The sequence below is a fragment of the Alligator mississippiensis genome, chromosome 1 (assembly GCF_030867095.1).
Source record: "Alligator mississippiensis isolate rAllMis1 chromosome 1, rAllMis1, whole genome shotgun sequence".
Lineage (NCBI taxonomy): Eukaryota > Metazoa > Chordata > Crocodylia > Alligatoridae > Alligator > Alligator mississippiensis.
Genome location: NC_081824.1, coordinates 134,828,459 through 134,849,433, shown reverse-complemented (window position 1 = coordinate 134,849,433; position 20,975 = coordinate 134,828,459). Strand labels below are relative to the sequence as shown.

The window sequence follows — 20,975 nt, the reverse complement described above, 5'->3', positions numbered from 1 at the left end:
AAAGACATACCTTGGCCCAGTCCCCTCACATGGGGTTCCTTGAGGTACCAGGCACGGCTTGTGAATGGTGAGCTGCTGGGGTAGACAGAGCATCCAACAGTAGTGCGGGCAACCCCCCTCCCCCCCCCCCCGCCCCATGTACTTGGTGGCAGACCCAGAAGTGGACTGAAACTTCCAGTCTACTTCTGGGCCCGTCGTGGAGCAAGTGGCCCCCCCACACCTGTGCTCCCTGGCTTGGCAACCAGCTATGGGGGGACCCTGGGTTCCCCTCCCCAGACCCAGGAGGCACCAGTCACTGAGCTGGAGAGGTACAGGGGGTCCCCCAGCATGCTCTCTGGCAGACCCAGAAATGGACCAGAAGTGCTTCTGGTCCACTTCTGGGTCTGCTGCTGTGTGTGCTGGGGACCCCCTGTGCTCCTGTGGGATGCTCCATTCACCCCACCATCTCAGCATTCATGAGCCGCCTGGTACCTTGTGGTATGTATGTAGAAAAAACATATAAAGCTGTGCCTATGGCCAAATCATTGAATCTCTCCAAATCTCTCTGAATTGAATTGGACACTTTCAATTCGATTCAGAGAGGTTAATGGGTCTCCTGATTCAATTCAGATTTAGAGATTTGGCTGCCAAATTGGGCCCAATCTTCTCCAAATCGAATCATTGACTGAAGCTTCTCACAGCCCTAATGGGTATGTTACTGATGAAATCAATGAGTTCTTACCTGCCCCTGTCAAGTTATGGATAATCTTTGCAAGCTTGAGGCCTTAGTATGCATGCATAAGTTTTTGCAAGCGTGAGGCCTTAGTATTCTTCATTTATTTTTCTTTTCACAGTTATTTATATAGAGACATCCTCCATATGCTTGGCACTGTACAAATATACAGGAAAACAGTTCTTGACTAGGAGCTGACACCCTGAATATGACACAGATGTGCAGTTTAAGTACATTTAATCCGGTCGATGGAGGGTAAAAGTTAATCCACTGCAGAAATCAGGTCATTATTGAAAGGTGTCTCAAGAAAGTATGCTTTGAGGAGAGATTTGAATGGAGAGATGGCAGGTTGCTAGGCACTTAAGAAGGATAGGGTTTGAGGCATAAATAGAGCCATGCAAAAGGGCATAAACATTGTGTAGGAGAGGTGTACCGGTAAAGAAGGAGGGGGAGTTGGTAGAAAAAAGAGCAGAAAACAAGGAAGAAAAGCTTAAGCTTGATGAAGCATGTGAGAAGAAGTCAGAGATGTCATACTCCACATAATAAGTGAGGTGGCTTTAGAAATTGCATTTTGAGTAGGCTGGAAAAGATATGTTTGGTGGGGAGGTAGGCAGTCATGAGAAAAAGACGATTGAGGTGGTCAAAGGGAGGGATAACTACTGTGTGGACAAGGGTTTAATCAGTAATTTCTTGAAATGGGCTCTCTCTAGAATTAAGCAACCAGACTGGAGAACAGAATGAAATTTAGAAATGACCCCAGTGAGGCTAAAATAGTATTTGTTGAGTGCCTGGGTCTATATCAGGCACTCAACAAAGCATAAGAAGCATAAGCATTTCATGCTACATATTCACAAATTGTTTTGCTTTTCTTAATTAAGTTTTCTCAGATACTGACCTTGAGATCTTGACACACTAAAATTTATACCCAACTGGCCAGACAGTCTGTAGTTATTTCTCATTCACCTCCATACTGTTTATGGTCTAATTCAGCATTGCTTTTAACATGTCTCTCTGAATCTTGCTGCATACCTGTCCAAAAAGACCCTACCCATTTGGATGTGTAGGTTTGCCTCCAAATTTGTCAAGCGCTCATAAAATGAAATCTTTGAATGTACTTCACCTCTTTTTAAATTTTTTCTTTGAATAAATTGTGATGTATTTTATTTAGAGAGCACTTTTGGCTTTATGTTGTCCTCCCTGCTTCTTCTATATTTGAAAGAGTTCAACTTATATGTGGTAATGGTGCTACATAGGGTATTCTGGTCACCTTGATTTTTCCCCCCCACCTTTTCCTCAAGCTGATTGCTGTTTCCATGGAAGTAGGTGTTTTGCTTTATTCAAATTATAGTTTGTTGTGTGTTTGCTTGGAACTGAGGAGGGGAAAAAAACCTCTTCAAAGCAATGTGATAAAAATAAATGCTAGGTTTTTGTTTTTTTTAAAAGAAGAACCCTAAAAACTGCTATGCTGCATGCCCAGTTAATTCTACTTCTGTGTAGGACAGAAGTGTTCAACGACAACACGATGGAAGACATGTCGGGTCACAAATACAGAACATGAAATATCTCTATTCTTGTTAATTATAACCCAGACTTCAAGAAAAACAGATGGAACTGCTTTCACAGATGTGTATATGTATGTCTCTGTCTTTCAAATGGCTAACTCAGATCAAAATTAGGAGTCTAGTAAATGCAGCAGCTTTACTACCCAAACCAGTTTGTACACTCATGTCATTGCCAAAACAGCCAAAACAAAGACTGTAATTACACTGCATCAAACCTAGAAGGAAAAATGGCTTTCCAAAATGTTTAAAAGGAACCATGCAATATTTGGTGGGGATTTACATAAGTGCTATTCAGAAATTCATGATTAACCACACAATTTACAGGATAGGTAACGTATACATAGGGCCAAACTTAATGGCTGTATAATGGTGTGGGGAGAAAGCACAACAAATCACCTACTTTTCCTGGATGGTACAATCCCAATCTTGGTTGCTCAACAATCCTTGAGCGCACCAGCATTACCATATTGTACCCATTGTGTAGTCCTCGCCCAGCCCATATCCTACAGCAGTTATCAGGCTACACCTGGTGTTTATTGAAATAGATGAAAGTATTACTGTAGTCCCCTGTAAAGACCCCAATCTTGCAGTAATACTATTGCAAAGCTTTGGTGTTTTGAGCCATTAGCATATAGCACTGAAGCACTATTTATGATGATGGAGAGACTGAATGTAAAACCAGAATATGGAACTAAGCACTTCCAGAATTTAACTTAGAAGTTGCTACTCCTGATGCTCACAAAAGGGGGGCACATCTACATCTCAGCTTTAATGCGCATTAGCCTATTTTAATGGAGATTAAAGCACCACCAAAAAACTCTGCTCTTTAGCTAATGCACTTTAAAATAGGTTAATGTGCAATTTTTCCAGTATCTCATGATGGAGGGTGCCTGTACACAAGCATGGAGGCTGCTCCGATGTGCTGTAATTACAGTGTGTCAGAGCTGACTCAATTAATTGAGTCTGCTGGAGTGTGGTATGGGTGTCCCTGCGATCATTTTTAAGTGCGGTGGCACTGATACATGAGACGCTGCAGTGCTTTAATTAGAGTGGCTCTGAGAGCTGCTCTGATTAAAGTGCCATTCCTCCATCCTTGGAGCACTTGTAAAAGTACCTGGAGGTACTAGATTTAATGCACATTACCTAAAGAGCATTAATTGAATGTGTAGACATGGTGTTGTTAATAGAACGCAGCATAGCATTTGACTAACTCAAAATTGTCTAAAGCAAAATCTAAAATGCTGGGGGGGGTTGTCCCCAGATTCTGACTATTCTATCAAAGACCTGCCTCTCAGACCCCCAGAACACATGTTTTCTGGATCTATTCATGGACAAATGTTATTTTCTAATACTGCCAAGACTTGGATATAGGCATAGAACAGAAGCAAAACTAACCAAACAAAAACAGAATCAAGGCAATAAACGGTTAAAAGGCAGAGAGGTAACATATGTGCTTCAGTACCTTTCCCCAACTGGGTGACACTCTAATCACTCTCCTATTCTGCCTTCTTCTGCTAAGAGACTGGAAGACATATGTCACTTTTCCACCTTAACTGTGCATTTTCTAGTTTGTTTGGATTTATGTCACAACCTTAATGGGATTTAAATGGAATTTTTATATGTGAATAATACTGTGCATTAATGCAAGAACTTTAGGTTGCTGTGCTACTGGCATGATTTGCATAAAGGTTTTTAAATATGAAAGAAGAATAGCCAGGCTATTGTAAACGGCAAAGCAAAAAAATGACACTGGTATAATAGTAAGAGGAGAAGATAAAAACACCAAAGCACTAGCTCTCCTAGGGGTTAATGCTCCAATATTCAGGTACAGTTGAGTTCAGGAAGAGAAGCTGAAGGTGATGCCCATCATTATTCAGCTATGGGAGGATCAGAAGAGAATTAAATCAGTACAATGACCAGGGCAATATCATAAGGTTTATATTTTTTCAGAAAACCTCCCCAATTGTACATACCCACTATACTTTATATAGCCTACAAATGCTATAGTCTATCTAGTCATCTGGTCCCAACACCTTTTTAGTAATTAAATAAACAAACTTATATATTATAATAAGTAATTATGCATAATGATACACATAGAATTGTTTTAAATATTATATGTTTTGTGGGAGTGTGCATTATAGTCATATCTATAGCTCAGCAGAACCCCACACTGAAAATTGCACTGGACATATGGTCACCTATTTTATATGTGGCTGCACATTGAGCACCAGTAATAATAGCTTTTAAGCAAAGCCTTCTGTGCACTTTACAGACATTATTGTAAACATTTGATGAACCTGTGAGAGAAGAAAGTATTTATAGCTAGAGAGATTAAGCGATTTGCCATGGGATACAAAAAAATATTCTAGTCTGGTTAGGAACAGAACCACATACCTGATTTTTACCCTCTGTCTTAAAGAAAGCACTGTCCTTCTAACATATCAAGCCTGGCTTGTATGCCCGCAGCTTTGAGTTACTGGTGTTGGTAGGTGAAGTTTCCTTTTGGTATACTTTTCATTCTTAGTGTACTGTTATTATTTATAACATGAATTATGTATATGACACCCTTGATGTACATATTGCTTTGCATGTGCATAATAAAACACAGTCCCTGCTCTGAGGAACTGATGATCTAAGGACCCAATAAGCTCTTATAACTGAGTGCCTTGCTTTGCTTACTATCAGGAGTAATTCCATTGATTTAGCCATAAATTGATTAGATAATTTAACACATAAGAGCCAAAAGGCTATGCTGGCAAGCAAAGAAGGGAAAGGCACAACAGTATGCAAAGACTTACGAAGAAAGAAGATGACATGGCTTTGGTTTGAGTCACTTCTCATTTTGTGTTAGATTTTAACATTCTAAGTTTTAATGATTTAAATTTGGTAGCATATAGTAGGTATAATGATGGTGCAGAATGCAAGACAAGCCCAAAATAGCTTTTGCATGTGGGTTCTTAACAGAGGGATTGCAACCAGGTGACAGAGACTTGTTAGCAGATAAGTCTGCTGATACACTATTGCTAAATGGTAGGGAGTCCAGATATGACTTTGAATGGGGGGATTTGGGGGCTGTGTGGAAAAGGCAGTCACAGTATGGAAAAACTTGAGAAATACTGACTATGGAATGGTTAGCAGGATATTTATGTGGGGTAGACATGATGTGACAGCTTCCGTATCTGTGTTGTTCTTATGTTTTCTTGCAGAACTCTGACTGCAGGCAGTTAGCAATGGAAAGTCCACATAGACGGTGGTCACAAATGGGGCCCATTGTGCATGGCTCCTCTTTTAACAGCTGGCATTGTCCAGAGTCAGACAGATATTGACAGGGCTAAGTGATAGAGGAGATGTGATCATACATGATAGACCCAAGAACTGAAAGCTGTCTTGTGATGGAGATGACTAACATTATCCCAACTGCCTTGCTCCCAGGAGTTAGTTCTTTTTTAGGAGCAGATTATAGAATCATAGGCAGGAAGGGACCTCAGGAAGTCCTCCAATTTAACTCTTTTCTCCAGGCAGGATTACCTCTGGCCAAATCCAGAGAAATGCTTATCTAACTTGCACCTGATGTCAGTGGCATCTCATTCCTTCCTTCCTTGGAGTCTCAGAACAGCAGAGATTTCCTATGCCTGAGGAAGGGTGATTGCACCCAAAAGCTTACTAGGAACTTTTTTCCAACTACTCAGTTGATCTAATAAAAGATATCACATCTACTAAAAAAACCTTTTCTGCCTATGTCCTTAGATCAACATAGCTACAAGCAAAAACCCAGTTAACATATAAAAATATCATGGGAAACAGCATCTAAAGCTTAACTATGGTGGAGATATATCAAATCAACCTGTTCAAATTTGCTGATGATACCAAAATATGGGGAGAGGTGGGCACATTAGCAGGGAGGGAAAGACTGCAGAAAGACCTGGATAGGTTGCAGGGGTGGGCTAACAAAAACAGGATGCGTTTCAATACTGACAAGTGCAGGGTGCTACACTTGGGCAGTAGTAACCAGCAGCACACTTATAAGATGGGAAACTCCCTTCTTGAGAGCACGGAGGCAGAAAGGGATTCTGGAGTCATCATTGACTCCAAGATGAACATGGGCCGACAATGCGAGGTCACGGTCGGCAGGGCCAACCGGACCCTTTCGTGCATCCACAGGTACATCTCAAGTAGGGCCAAAGAGGTGATCCTCCCCCTCTACACGACACTGGTCAGGCCACAGCTGGAATACTGTGTCCAGTTCTGGGTACCCCACTTCAAGAGGGATGTGGACAGCATTGAGAGGGCCCAGAGGAGGGCCACCTGCATGATCCGGGGACAGCAGGGCAGACCCTACAATGAGAGGTTACGGGACCTGAACCTGTTCAGCCTTCACAAGAGAAGGCTGAGGTGGGACCTGGTGACCATCTATAAACTCACAAGGGGGGACCAGAAGGGTTTGGGGGAGACCTTCTTTCCCCCAGCGCCCCCCTGGGTAACAAGGAATAACAGCCACAAGTTGTTGGAGAGTAGGTTTAGATTAGACATCCGTAAGAACTACTTCACAGTAAGGGCGTCTAGGATCTGGAACCAACTTGCAAGGGAAGTGGTGCTGGCTCCTACCCTTGGGGTCTTTAAGAAGCGGCTTGATGCCTACCTGACTGGGGTCATTTGAGCCCAGTTTTCTTCCTGCCCAGGCAGGGGGTTAGACTTGAAGATCTACAAGGTCCCTTCCAACCCTACTTCTATCATTCTATGATTCTATGAAATCCCAATTCTTGTATTTTGTTCTGTCCCCCTTATCCAAAATAACCCATCACATTGTCATAGAAGGAAGTCTGACTGATAAGGTATGACTTGCTCTTGATTTAATCTGTGTTGGTTGGTATTTATCATCTTATTTTTTTTGGTGCTTACAGACCAATTGTTTAAATATGTACTCAAGTATCTTCCTGGGTATCAGATTTAGACTGACTGGTCTGTAATTCTCTGGATCCTCCCTTTCTTATTTTAAAAACAGAAAGTATTTGTTGTTTTCCAGTCATCAGGGACATGCCTTGATCATCATGAGTTCTTATACATAATAGCCAATGGCTCTTCAATTACTTCTGTCTATTCTTTGAGCATTCTCAGATGATCAGCCCTGCTGATTTGTGAACATACAGCTCAGAGCTGCCCAATTTCTAAGTAGGTAGCTAGCCAACCCCTCTGCAGGCCACACCAGCAAGGGCCATACACCTACAGGCTACAGCAGGGCAAGCCATGGGCCCCCTGGCGTGTGTGGATGCCTCAATTATGTGCTCATGATTCTTTGGATAAATGTGATATCTTTTATTAGACCAACTATATAGTTGGAAAAATTGTTCTTTGCAAGCTTTCGGTAACAAACACCCTTTTTCAGGCATAGGGAGAGTCTGTTGGTGTTTGTGTGCTCTCCTGGGTAGAATAGAAGTCAATATGCAAAATGCAGGTCTGTGATATGCAAATGCACGGCAGTGAGGGTCAGAGGGAATGGGAAACAATAGATGTGAGACAGGTTGGGTGTGGGGAGGGAAGGAAGGAGGAATGTAGAATTAGTGATAGAATGTAGCTGGTAAAATGCAGACAGGTTACCTGGGGCTATCAGATGACAAGCAGTTTATAATGGCCAGGACAATAAATGTAAAACCTGCCAACACATCTCCACCACTCCCATAATAACTACACCCTACAACAGAACCATCGCCATTCCTGGATCTTACATCTGCACCTCCAGAAATGTAATATCTCATCCAGTGCACCAAATGCCCTGATGGAAAATATGTAGGAGAAACCAAAAAACAACTGTGTTGCAGAATGACTGTACACTGAAAATTTATCATAGACAAAAATACCCAAAATACCCAATTACCTGTGGGTGAGTACTTCTCACAAGACAACCACTCTCTCTCCAATCTCTCAGTTCCAATCCTCAATGGGAATTTACAAAACACCTTTTGTAGGTGAGCCTATGAAGTTCACTTATAAATCTACTAGATACAAAAAATCATGGACTAAATATAGACATTGGATTTAATAAAAGATATCACATCTACCCAAAGAACCTTGTCTGCCTGTGTCCTTAGAACAACCGGCTACAACTAACAACCCTCAATTATGCACTTGCACAGAAGCCCCCCTCTACCACTGGACTGTGGGCACTATGCACGCATGTGCCGGACACCTGCTCCAATGCATTCTAATTAACACATGTTGGAGCAGACTCAATTAATTGACTCTGCTGGAGTCTGGTAATTAGCAACCTCTGCTTCACATTTATTCAATGTCCCCATGCTTCAAAATGGGGCACTTCAACTAAAGCTCATTGAACAAACTTTAGTTAAAGCATGTGGAGCTTTACACATGCTCCAACCTGTGCCTGTGTCTCCCCCACACCATGGCTTGTGTGCCCCAGGGGCTTTTGGTTCCCCTTCAGCTCCCTCAGCCATCCACATTGCCCCATCCTCTGGAGTAGGGGTAGGAAAAGTAAGCCAGACGAGCGAGGGAGAGCCTGGAGACTCAAACTGGAGGCTGGGTGGGAGCCAGGGGCCACAAATTAAGTTCTCATGGGCTGCCATTTGGACAGTCTTGATCTGTTTTTCTGGGTAATCTTGAACTTGTTTTTCTCTATGGTATGAGAGATTTATCCACCCTCCTGTTCTTTATACTAAGTGTGCTTGTCATCTGATGGTTGCAGGCATGGTGAATGAAGCCAGTTAGGTTCTTAATCAAATAGGATATCAAGTGACAAAATAAAACAAGAATTCTACCCAAAAGCTACAGGAGTGTTATTCATGCTCTGGAATGTAAGAATTCTATCACCAGACCTGGTTTTCACTTCCAATCTTTTCCTTTAATATACAAGCACTCTGTAAGAAAATATTTCTGGAGACTCTCAAATCAAAATGAAATTAGAACATCATACTACAGGTGCCTGCTTTCTTTTTTTTTTTAAGTATATATTTCTAAAATCTGCAGGGATAAAAGTTTAATTATGTCTTAGTTGCTTGCTGTGATTTTGATATCAGTGCAATAATCTGAACACAGCACTCGGTGGGCTATAAAAATGACATGATGAATATTTGTATTTTTTAAATTGAAATTGAGATGCAAAATAATTAGCTATTGTGGAGTTGACATGAAGTTAACAGAGGTGGCAAGAGGCTGGTACCAAAAATATTTTGTTTAATGGAAAAATGGCTGAAATGTAACCCTAAAAAGGGAGCATAATGTGGGGCAATAATGGAAAATTCATCCGCAACACTAAGGATTTCTATACCAGTTTTAGTGCCACTATAAGTGTAGACAGAAATGGAGAAATAAATTCTCTCTATACAAACACTTTTATACCAGCATAACTGTATCAACAGTCTGGAGTTGTACCATTTTAAGTATAATATAATAGTAGTAGTACAAAAACAGTGTGTAGACCAGCTGTAAGAACAAACTGCATTATTCCATGATGGAGATAAAAACTAAAAAGAGAAGCAGGAATATAAATTCAAGAGAGATTATAGGTAGATAGTACTAAAGTAAATGTAGCTGCTGGAAAGATTCTGGAGCACTTTAGGCAGAAAGATGGAAAGAAGGGCAAGTGCTGCGGAGAATCTTGGGGTATTGTTGCCAGGTAATGGCTGACTAGACTGAATGGGAACTGACACAGGTAAGTCGTGGTGGAGATAAGCTTGGTGAGTCACATAAGCTCATTTTTTAGTGGCCAAAGTAGTGTTGGCAGGTTTAATGGAAGTGCCTACTTGGGACCTGAGCCATGGAATTCTGGTCATTTGAGTTGTAGTCTATTTCTTTTTTAAAAAGCAATTCTACCTGAAAGCGGCAGGAGTATTATTTATGCTCAGGATCCCACAGTGTTGTCCAGGAAATGAGGCCAGCTCTTGGTGTTGGGGTCAGAAAACCTGTTTGTCTAAATGTTCAAGGGTCACCAAATCTATTGGCCCCGAACCGAACTTAAACAAACCAAAATCAATGGCTGGCCACCTAATAAATTGATGGGTGGGAGGATTCTTGGTCCCTGAGTAACGTACAATTCCCACACAGATGAAACATTAACAAATTAAAATGGTTTATTTATTAAATATGACAACCAAACACTATAAAATACTAAACCTATCACTTATCCTAAAACAATGTACTATATTAAACACCTACATATATATAATTCCTACTAGTCACACTATTATATGCAGGAGTACATACATATATATACAAACATATAACAAAGGAAAGGAGGGGTGATAGTTACCTAAGAAGATCGCAAGGTCGTAAATTTGGGATTGCAATAAAACAAGTCAGGACGACCCTCAAGCAATCCCCTGTCTCTATGTTGATGGTGCAGTCTTCAAGTTGAGCAATGTCAATCCACTCCTTTATTGATGTTGGGAAACTTTGGTCACAAACTGCTCCTTTAGGTAAGTTCTCTTCCTTTTCTCTACCTCACAGGCACTCTCTCTTTCTACCATACAGGTATTCTCAGTCTCTCAAACACCTGCAGACGCACGAACAGACACCCTTCAGACACACACACCAGCCTCCCAGACACCCACTACCTCGCAGGCACTCTTCAAGTGAACCACAATTGAACCCCCACTCTGAGGCAAAGATCCTTTTCTACTTACTCTTCATACTGCACTCAAGACTTTCACAGGTAATTGCCACACGGCGCACAGATATCTTCCACATGGCATGCAAATATCTTCCACTCGCCACGCTATCTTTTCCACATCGCCCTCTACTTTCTTTACCTGCAGGCCTCCGGGTCACCAAAAGTTCAAAGTGTCCATAGCCTTACCTTGGCTAATGAATGTAATGAATGAGTTTTACTACAAAAGTTCATAGCATTTTTTTTTTCAAAGAAGTTTCCAGGTTCCTAGATACTTCCAGGCTTACTTCATCTGATGCAGCTTATGTTATGCATCTCTGATTTACTTAGTCTTTGCCTGACTGCAGACTAACACAGCTGTCTCTTTCTAGGATAGCATAATCAGAGCCTGCCTTGAGCAGGGGTTGGACCAATTGACCTCCTGTTGTCTCTTCCAGCCCTACTATTCTAGGATTATGTGATACACTATCACCTCATCTCTGATAGCTATGAAGGATATCAGACTTTTGGCACCAGTGCCTCAACTCACCAGTCCCTCAACACACCTGTGTTCTTTCATGTTGCATAGGCTGACTCAGACAGATTGGAAAATACTAAGGATCGAAGGGTGTGATATTAACTCCTGACCAAAAAGCTTTTAGAGTTTAGCCTCCTGCTGTGTGATACTGATATGTGCAGGATCAATTGTATGAACTGCTTCAGGGGGAAAAAATCCCCTCTAATAGGTACTTCAAAACATTTCCATTTGACTGGTGTGGAGTCTTTCTTGTAGCAACATAAGGGAGAAAACAGGAGGGGGAAAAAGATATTAAAAATATAAAAGATTTTCGCTAAAAGAGGAGTTGTTCACTAATCATGGTAGGTATAGTGATGTTTTCTCAGATCTCCACGATTCTTTTGTAACATAAGCAAGTACAACTTCAGATCAGTCTCAGCAAGATGAGAACTGGTTTGCTCATAATGCTCTGTGTGTCTGATCTCTAGTTTACTTATCTAGAGAGATTTTTAACTTGCATCTTCCGTTTTGATCTTCAGAATGCACAGTTAACCATTTAACTAATGACTGTACATGGGAGATGGAGCAAAATATTCAGGGTGTCTCTGATAAGAGTAGCAATTATAATGCTAGGTATGAATCCACCCTATGCTGATGGCCCTTTTAGAAGGGGCAATGTTACATGTCATATGCTCTCTTTCTGGCATGTTTTGATCATTACTGTGTAGCGTGATACTATAATATGGCTTTTTAAAGGCAAGACTGGAAGTGTTTGGAGAAGGATTGTAAGTACAGAGTTTGGTGGCTATATGCATAAAGGGGGGGTTAAAGAAATACTTGGTTGCCAGACTAGAAACACAGAAGAAGATCCTCATCTCTTCTAAACTTTTTTTTTAAATACAGCTATGACAATTCATGCCAAATAAGGAGCTGCCCCCTTATGATTGTTATATTCTAATAGGTTTTTTTAAAATATTGAAACATTGTATTTAGCTAAGATGTATATGTACTATTGAATCATAAGCCAGGGAAACGTGTGTAAATGGGGCAAAGAACTAGATAAGTCTTTTGATAATGATCATTATAGGGAGCATCACAATGTGTCACAGAGCAGTTCTCAGCTCCGCTTGTTTTTTTCTCACGCTGCTCTTTTCAGTTCTCTGCCACCATGGCAATTTCTTCGCTTGTTATTTATGTTTAAAAAGTCTATTTTAGGGTTGGCAAAGTGCTAGAACAGGAAGGTCTGCATGTAATAAAGCAGGTGTCTGTGAGCTCATGGCATCTGTACAAATCTCACAACTCTGTGGGGGGTTAGCATAACAAACATAAAACAAATATAAATATTATAGTCAAGAAAATGCAGGGGGCAGTCCAAAAAACCCAGCAAGCTCTTTCTTTTTCAGGAGCTCTGGTTGTGCTTCAGAGGAGGTAAGGTTTTAAGTTAGAAGAAGCTTCCCAGAAAGTCAACGGGAAGGTGCCAGATTTTTTTCTTCTAGCATTTCATGGAGATAGAAACTGGTAGAGCCACAGTCAAATAGTTCTTGTTGATTCCAGCTACTTCTTGTCCTCTATGTCTTTGTCTCTGGCATAATCTATGCTCTCCATGTGTAAAATTTTTATCAAACTGTGAGCACATGAATGGTTGACTTTCAAAGATGTTTTATGAGACCATCTACTAAGTTTGTCCTTAAAGGCTGGCACCATGGAGAATACAGAGCTAAAGTTTAAAAAGGGTAAAATCTAATTTTACATTGAGGAGCAGAGTGAGGTTACTTGTGCTGATCTGAATGCAGGAAGTTGAGCTCATGGCTATACGGACCTAAGATTTTTGTGTGTAACTCTGAATTCTGGCTTTGAGTAGAAACCAGTAGGAAAATCTTCTCTCACTTGGGATATAATGAATAAGGAAAACCTTATTTTATGATGCAGCATAGGTCTCAGCAAAGAAGTAGGATGCAATGGATGCATGAGGAAAGGGTGGTGAGATATGCTAAACAGACCTTTAAACTAGCTTGTTAACTGATGCTCTCAAACCTAATCAGATTAAGTTAAACCACAACAGTGTGGCATAATGTGCCTTATGCTTTCATGTGAAATTGGTCAAAACTGCAGTTTGCAATCCAGTTTCAAGAAGTAATTTTGTTTTCTGAGAGTAAATTAAAAGTATAATATAAACCTCAAGCAGGGATGTATAGGAAACCACATGGATCAAAATAAGAAGAAAATATTTGCATTGGCTAAAGTGGTACAAATCTTGACTTCATAGAATCATTGAAAAATGCCTGGTTAGGATTGAAAAGGACCTCAGGAGGTCATTTAGTCCACCCCCCTGCTTAAAGCAGGACCATCCCCAATTATATCAGCCCAGCCAAGGCTTTGTCTAGCTGGGTCTAAAAAACCTCCAAGGATGGAGCTTCCACCACCTCTCTGGGTATAGAATCATAGAAAATTAGGGTTAGAAGGGACCGGGTGTCATGTTTGATATTTGGGGACTGCTAGCCCACTCCAGAAAAGACAAACAAGAACTGCTACTCAAAATTAAGCAAGAAATGCATCACTTATTAGAGCTTCTAGAAATCAGTTATAAGATTCTCTACAGCCCTCTCAGATAACCGTACAGAAACAGTGAGACTTCACATCTAATGGTGAACTGTTTGATGTAACTGGGCAGTCTGCCAGAGCCACATTTTCAGATGCCAACATGGCAATTATTGATACTTTCTACATAAAGAGTTTCAAGGAACTTTCACCAACATTCTTTCCACAATCATAAATTGGAGATGTCATTGTAGGGAGAGGGTTACTGAGTCCTTGTAGAGTGTATGGCTATGTTTCTGTAGATTACAGAGTACCAGGAAAGTGAACCGTATGCCAGGAAACTTACATTAATAGCCATGCTTACAAAGCTGTTGGGTAGTAAGGTTAGAATAACATAAATGTAGCTTAGTTCAAAGAAAACCCTCTCTATTAGATGTTATAAGTTGTTCTCTCTCAGTCCTGGTTAGGAGCCTTGCAAGTCAATTAAGATGTGGACCTAAGTAACTTGCTCAAAAAATCTGAGACTCAGCCAGGAAGTGAATTCAGAAGTCCTGGTGCCTTAATCAGAAGGCCAACATTCATCTCACTTGAACATGTACCAGCCCCCTCCCTGCCCAGGCTTTCACCTCCCTCATTTAAAATTCAGTAACCTGGCTAGTTTGTATCGGTGTGTTAGAGCCAATCTGGGGAAAAATAAATGCAGTGTTGCACTGAAATAATTAAAACTGATTATGTGTTACAAAAATCATTGTTAATTTTTATTTCATTAAAGTTGAAAGAAAAATGATGCTGCCTAAATTCTTTGAGACAGAGCAGCAGGATCTATTGTATCTCTGTAGCAGCAGGATATAACTAAACTAAAGATTTACGGCAATTTTGACACCTTAAAGCAAAACTGTAAGCAGTGGATAGACTTTTAAATCTAAAGAGGATTCAGCCTGCTCACTTATTGCCTTCTACATCTTCAAAGAGACCATGTCTCTTTTTTAATCTTCCTGCTTTCCTGTGAAACCATGGGAAGTTATTGACTTTATAGGCAGTTTTAGTATACAATCAGGGAAAAAGGTACACTGGTGCACTCTGAGGCTGTGAGTTCAAATTCTCATCTCTTTGTGTCACTCCCCTCTTTGCTCCAAGATAGAATTTAAAAGTGCAGAACAAATGGTGAGTTGTTATATCAAGGTTTCATTTCTGACCCTCTAGGTGAGCTGTAAGTATCTGCAGGCTTCAGGGAAATCTTCATTACCTGACAGCTCCTCAGGGTATCATCGGAATATAGTTTTGATTATATGGTGCTTGGTTGTAGTTAGGTATAGTTCAGATTCTGGATCTAAACAGGATGCCTCAGGCATCACGCCCTTTGTAGCTGCTGTGTAAGTGTTATAGCTTCCTGGGAGGGTGTCTTTAATCGATGGGCAACTGCTGGTGGATGTGATAACCATCTTTTTAGCATAAATGAGGGAACACTTAAATGCCCCTTTGTTTATTGACAGTAGAAACAACAGAAGCCACCACTTAAATCACATATGACCCAGGCAAGGCTGGAAAAGGAACTGAACCATGTGGTCAAAAGTGTTTTTGCTGCCCTCTGAATACAAACACCAGTAACAGTCTTTGTTGGGTGGAACCATAGTGTGCCTGGGAGTTAAACGCCAAAAGCCAGAAGGCAAACAGGAAAATAAGCAGAAAGCTGAGGAGAAAGCAAGAGAATCAGTATAGTCCAGTTAGAATGCCCCCAAACCTGTCTTGGTTGACTGCTTCTTGCAAACAGGTTTGAAATTGTGAGCAAAGACAATTCACCTCCTGGTATTTGAGTCTTACTGCTTTCAGGGAAACTGGACATTGTATATATTCATTATAAATACATTAGATTGCACTGAAGAAAATGCCTGCTTCTTATCAGTTCCTCTCCCTAACAGAAAACCTCCAGAACCCACATATTAGCTAATTGCTTGGGCTAAAAAAGGGTAGAATCATAGAAAGGCTGGAAGGGACCTCAGGAAGTCATTGTTTCCAATCACCTGCTCAAGGCAGGATCATCACTATCCAAGCCATAGCAAACAAGTGCTTGTCTAATCTATTCCTAAAACTATGCAATTAACCTTGTTGTATAAGTACAGGGCATGCTGCCCCAAAACAGCAAGAATACCCTAATGTGCCACAGGTAAAGCAAGGAAATGAGAGCTATCTATGTCCCACCACTGCAAGAGTTGCTAGAGTACACTCAAGAGACCCATACAAGCTAAACTGGCTGAAAGAATAGGATAGTCCCATTTTAATAACTCAGGTTTGAAATCTGAGGGGGTTTAACATTTAAGCTTGCATCCAGATGGAAACATAGTAGTTGCCCTGTATCTCTGGATAGGGACTAAGCATCTTCTGGTTTGGGTTTTAGTTCTCTCCTCATAGAAGGTTCCATGTAAAATGCCTTAGGAGATACGCTGAATGCTCCCTCTACATATATAGACAAGGTTCTTTGGGTCCCTCTACATATAAAATTTCTGAATTAGTAACTAATGTTTTTCAGAAGAGTTTGATAAAATCTGTGTAATCACATATAAATACAGAGTTATTAGCTGTATTTGAAGGTACCCATAGCTTAAAAAATGGTCAAGATGGTGTGGTTTTGGGTATCTCAAGTTTTGATTATCCAACTTGGAGAACCTTCAGAAAGTTTTGAGCGCCTACCCTATGAGTTCTTTCAAGTTGGGAATTTAGCAATTGAAGAACCCATAATTATGAATCCCTTTGGGAATCTTGGATAAGATTTTTAATTTGTGTAACAGCAATGTATTACAGAGAAAAGAGCTCCAGGTATCATGATACACAGGTTTTATTTACCATCTTCGTTCTTCATCTCAAAGTGGGACAAACAGCATGTTAATTACATTTCCAAATAGCACTAAATCTGGATATGTGTGCATCAGTTTGAAACAGTACGAAGAAAGCCATGATGAATATGTTCAGAAAATAACACTCACCTAAATAAATAAACAAGCCAATGCTGGAGAAAAATTATGATCAAATGCAAACAAAGAGATATTGGAAAGAGGTAATGGAATAGAGGCACCTGGAAAGCAGTGATACTTAGAGACCTATAGGTGATAGTTATTTTTTATATGCTAAAACTATACTTTGCTCTCCATGAATATGAAGACAGTACTGTTGTGAATCTGGAAGACAGAAATAGCGAAGACATGCAACCAGAAACAAAAAGGAAGTGTTTGGTTAGATACTCATGTGTTGAATTTGTATGTCATTCTAATATTATAAAAACCTATGTCTGTCTGTCTGTCCATAACGCTTTATTGCACTCCGACTGGCTGACAGAAACAGCCAAACAGTGCTCCAAACATGGGGAGCACTGCCATGATTCCAAAGCTGTGCGGAGGACCAGACAGAGGGTGGAGGAGCGGAGGGCAGCCGTGCTGACCTCAGCTCCCCCACCCCGCTCCTTGCAAGAGGCAGAACAGCGGCAGCATGGGGTGTTAGGTGGTGGCACTCCATCACCCCTGCTCCCCCTGGTCATTCTTGATGAGCAATTGGCTAGTGTTATAATAAGAGCTTGAAAGGGAGCAAGGTGGAGCTCTGTGGAACAGGAGACCAAAGAGTCTCGAATTAGTGAGCAGTAAATCTAAACAGTTTGCTATGTGAAAGAGCAAATAAAACAATGTTAAATGTTACTGAACTTCCACAGTTTTCTTGTAGCCCCATGTTTGTGTTCAGTCATCAGTATCAAGCCCTGAAATATCTGGAATTCCATTTTCCGAAGAAATCTAGTCAATTTTCCCTTTCCTCAGTGGTGGTGAGGCCTAGGAGTCCAATCCTATCTGCTTGTGTTTAGTTTCCGGGTAGTTCAATTTTGTACATCAAAGCTTATTAGCCTTTGCCATCCCATTAAGTGAGGACACCAACTGTGTATTTCTGTCCTCTTTCTTTTTTAGTCTCTCATCAGACTTCTCAGTGCTCTTCTCAGTTGTATCCATACAGCCATCCTCCTGCATTATTCACTCAGTAGGTGAGTTGGTCAAATCTTGCATCTATTGCTGGTACACTAGTTTCTGCTTTTAATTGTCTCGGGAATCAGCAGCGGGAAGGAGAGGAGGCAGCACACGTGTGTCCCGCACGCACGTGTGCCCTTCTTACCAACCAACTGACCGGAGGCGGCGGCGGCAGCAGCAACAACAGAGGAATCAGCAGCGGGGGCAGCAGCAGCTGATCCCCCGAAGGTAAGTGGGGCGGAGGGACCCGGCGCAGCTGAGCCGGATCCGGAGGGGAAGCCCCCCGGGTCCCATATAGCTGAGCCGGTAGGGAGCCGCGCTCCCGAGCCGCGCAGCGCGAACAGAGCACGCAAACAGGCGCGCTCTGTAAGAGCACGCCGGCGTTTGCGCGGGCGTTCGCGCCGGAGGGCGGGCCAGGAGGGCCAGGAGTGGGACTCCTGTAGGGGTAGGGCGTAGACACCGCGCAGGTCTACAAACAGCAGCTTGTAGAATGGTGTCTACGAGGAGTACTGCTAGGGCCTCTGCCCAGGGGGACAAGGCTACCCGGGGCAGGTCTGAGGCCTCCACCCAGACCGAGCCCATGGGGGAGCCGGTGTCCCCCTACCTCCTGGCCTGTGGGGTATCCCCAGCAGGGCCGGGGGGAGCAGAGATTGGGGGCCCCCACACCTGTCCGGCAGGTGCCCATCTTAGGGCCCTGGAGGCGCAGGTGAGGGAGCTCCGGGAGGAGGTTAGCAGGCTGAGGGGGATCAGGGAGGCGGAGGATGAAATTGACAGTTATTTCCTTTCCCTGCAGGCTCAGGCACCAAAGGAAGAAGCACCCCGGGGAATACCCTCCACAGCAGAGTGGCAGACGGTCACAGCCAGGACCGGAGCGGCACGCAGAGAACCGGTACCAGCTTCTCCAGTCCGACTGGTGAACAGGTACGAGGCCCTGGCGACCCTGCAGGAGATGGAAGGGGAGGAGGACACCCTTGGGCAAGAAGAAACACCACGTTCTTCACACCCCAAACAGATCAAGAGATCCACGATGACCCAGAGGAAGAGGCGATGTGTGCTCATCATAGGAGACTCCATCCTGAAAGGTACGGAAGGACCCATCTGTCGCCAGGACCCCTCGGCACGAGAGGTATGCTGCCTCCCTGGAGCAAAGATTCGGGATGTGACGGAGGTAATCCAGGCCAGGATCAAGCCCACCGATTATTACCCCATGGTCCTAGTCCATGTGGGTACTAATGATGCGGCCAGGAGAACCCCCGATCACTTGATGGCGGACTACTGTGCTCTGGGTGGCGTGCTGAAGGAGTTCGGTGCCCAGGTGGTTTTCTCTTCCATCCTACCAGTGACCGGACGAGGAAGACGGCAGGAGAACTGCATCCGAGAGACCAACTGGCAGCTTCGGCAGTGGTGTCTCGAGGCAGGCTTCGGCTTCCTGGACCATGACCCGCACATCACGACGAGGGACATGCTCAGCTGGGATGGGCTTCACCTGTCCCCCAAAGGTAAGCGTGTGTTTTCTTCTAGGTTGGTGGATCTCCTCCGGCGGGCTTTAAACTAGGCTCGTCGGGGGGAGGGGAGTACGAGGGCAGGGGAAGCTGTGGACCACCAAACCATGTGGCACCCACAAGGACAGCCCAGCCTGAAGAAGGAGAACATTGGGAACCTGAAAGCCATGGGGAGGCCAGCACAACAGAACAGGTAAGGAACAAGAAGGTAAGAAACAATGGGCCCCATGGGACTGGGAGCGGGGGGGCAGCAAAGGCGCCAGTCGCAGGGCTCAAGTGCCTATATACTAATGCTAGGAGCATGGGGAACAAGCAGGATGAACTAGCGCTCCTGCTTGCACTAAACACCTATGACTTAGTGGGGCTAACAGAGACCTGGTGGGATTCATCCCCTGACTGGGCGGTACATATTGAGGGCTATAGATTGTACAGAAAGGACAGGTCGGGGAAGAAAGGGGGCGGGGGTTGCACTTTATGTCAGTGAGCAATATACATCAACCCTCATCAAGACAGAATCCAAGGCTGAGGAAGTAGAAGGATTGTGGGTTAGGCTACATGGGAGGCAAGGAGAAAGGGATTTGGTGGTAGGGGTCTGTTACAGACCCCCACACCAAGGGGAAGAAATAGATGCGGGGCTCCTGAGGCAACTCTCGGAGACCATAAAAGCTAAAGAGGCGGTAGTCATGGGGGACCTAAACTACCCGGACATCTGCTGGGAGACGCAGACAGCAAGGTCCCATCACTCACGCAGGTTTCTAACTTGTGTACAGGACCTCCACCTGACACAGGAGGTGTATGGTCCCACTAGGGGGAATGCCATACTGGATCTGGTATTGGCAACGGGAGATGACATGATAGGGGACCTCCAAATCGGTAGCTATCTGGGAGACAGTGATCACCTTATGATAGAATTCAACATAAGACGGCGAGTGGGTAAGGTAACTAGTAGGGTGAAAGTGCTAGACTTTAGGAAAGCTGATCTCATTGCACTCAGGCGATTAGTCAAGGAAGCACTGCAGAGTAGGAGTTTTGATGGGATGGGTGCCCAAGAAGGGTGGCTGTGCCTAAAGGAAACGATCCTTTGGGCACAAAGCAAGATGATCCCCGAGCGAGGCAAAAGAGGGAAAGGGGCCAGGAGGCTTCCATGGCTGACCAGAGAAATCCAGGGCAGCCTAAGGGCCAAAAGGGGAGCACATAAAAAGTGGAAACAGGGTGAGATCACTAAAGATGAATATACCTCCTCTGCTCGTGCTTGTAGGGAGGCAGTTAGGCGGGCCAAAGCTACCATGGAGCTGAGGATGGCAACCCAAGTAAAGGACAACAAGAAATTGTTTTTTAGATATATTGGGAGTAAAAGGAAGGCCCAGGGAGGAATAGGACCCCTGCTAAATGGGCAGAAGCAATTGGTGACAGATAGAGGGGACAAGGCTGAACTCCTCAACGAGCTCTTTGCCTCAGTGTTCCTAAGCGAGGGGCACGACAAGTCTCTCACTGGGGTTGTAGAGAGGCAGCAGCAAGGCGCCAGACTTCCATGCGTAGATCCT

At 43.1% G+C, this 20,975-nt stretch overlaps 1 long non-coding RNA gene across 1 annotated transcript; it reads left to right on the top strand.

The window, feature by feature from the left end:
• The first annotated feature begins 18,736 nt into the window (after positions 1–18,736).
• LOC132250023 (uncharacterized) lies at positions 18,737–19,840 on the top strand. Its single transcript, XR_009461601.1, has 3 exons — positions 18,737–18,850; positions 18,942–19,055; positions 19,270–19,840. It is a non-coding gene; the product is annotated as an uncharacterized LOC132250023 (long non-coding RNA).
• Positions 19,841–20,975: the final 1,135 nt, after the last annotated feature.